We start from the raw sequence: 1,489 nt of genomic DNA, 5'->3' as shown, positions 1-1,489 counted from the left end.
CACTCAGGAGATTTCCTGCTGGGAGCCCTTGAGCATCACCACTCTCTCCATATCATGGTCTGGATGTAATTCTTCAAACACAGGCCAAAGCCAATAATTAGCTCAGTGTGTAATTATCTCTTTCAGCACCTCTGCAGTTCAGACTCTGTGAGGAATTTATTTCCTGAAGGGCTTTGGAGGGTTTTGCAAGTACAGAATGAAATTTGTTAACTGTTAATAACTCCCAAATTAGCTCATTTATTAAGGGCTGGAAATAACTCAGCCCTGTCAGCCGGAATCAACAAGTTATCTAGGAATGTAAAGAGGCAAAGAAACAAAAGAATATTTAACCCTTTCTCCAGTCCAAGGCAGGGGGAGGACCAGAGATATCAAAGGATGTCTCAGTTCCTGACTGGGAGGGTAGGGAGGGACTGGAATAGAATTCCCAGAGAAGCTGTGGCTGCCCCTGGATCCCTGGAAGTGTCCAAAGCCAGGATGGAGCAACCTGGGCTAGAGGAAGGTGTCCCTGCCTGTGGAGGGGGTGGCACTGGATGGGCTTTAAGGTCCCTTCCCACCCAAGGTGTTCTGTGATTCCATGGCTCTGCTGGACCCTCTGAGCTTGATCCCCAGTTTATTTTATTTTGGGCTTTTCCCCTTTTGAGCACTGGGTGAGGAATTGTTTCAGAGTTCAGCTCCTCTCCCAGCACAACCCCCAGGTCTGACTGACACAAACTCCACGGTGAGCAATGCCCTGGGATGGCACCAGGAGCTGAGCAGGACCAAACACACAACTGCTGTGCAAATCATTCCTGTTTGGGAGCTGTGGGATGGCACCAGGAACAAACACACAACTGCTGTGCCAATCATTCCCATTTGGGAGCCCTTGGAACAGACCTGCAGGTCTCGTGGATCCAGGAGGGAAGTCCTTGCTGTGCCCTGGATCTCTGCCCCCTGCGGGGGTCACTCCTTTGTCCTGCTCTCTCATGGCCACTGTGCCCTGCCTGGGAATAAATATTGTGTCTTGGAAGCCCTTCTCTAGTCCCTGTGTCACATGTGAGCCCCAGGCAGGCTGAGGGAAGCAATTTAACAGGGGGAAGCATCTCTCAGTGGATTTGACAGGAATATCACATTGACTGGGTGAAATAAGGGCAGCAAATTGACTGCAGGGCTCTGGGGAAAGCTCTGAGTGCTGGGAGTCTAATGGGTTATCCCCAGATACAACCAGAGCAGCTTCAAGGGGCTGCAGCAGCAGTGACTGAGCCAGAGTGTCCCTAATGAGCAGCACAGTCCCCGTGTGACTCACTGAGCAGGACCCTCTGACCCCGCTGGGAGAGCAGTTCTGAGAGCTCCAACTCCCACAAAACTCGAGCTGGGAAGGGGCTGGAGCAGCAGGAGGGGCTGAGGGAGGTGGGGGGGCTCAGCCTGGAGCAAAGGAGGCTCAGGGGGGACCTTCTGGCTCTGCAACCCCCTGACAGGAGGGGGGAGCCGGGGGGGGTCGGGCTCTGCTCCC

At 53.4% G+C, this 1,489-nt stretch overlaps 1 long non-coding RNA gene across 1 annotated transcript in view; it reads right to left on the bottom strand.

The window, feature by feature from the left end:
• LOC108642041 overlaps positions 1 to 1,489 on the bottom strand; it is a 64,710-nt gene that overhangs the window by 10,377 nt on the left and 52,844 nt on the right. The gene's annotated exons all lie outside the window — the stretch shown is intronic.

This window comes from Manacus vitellinus, unplaced genomic scaffold (assembly GCF_001715985.3).
Source record: "Manacus vitellinus isolate BGI_N305 unplaced genomic scaffold, ASM171598v3 scaffold_94_pilon, whole genome shotgun sequence".
Lineage (NCBI taxonomy): Eukaryota > Metazoa > Chordata > Aves > Passeriformes > Pipridae > Manacus > Manacus vitellinus.
The sequence above is the reverse complement of the archived record's forward strand: the minus strand, read 5'-3'. Positions and strand labels throughout refer to the sequence as shown.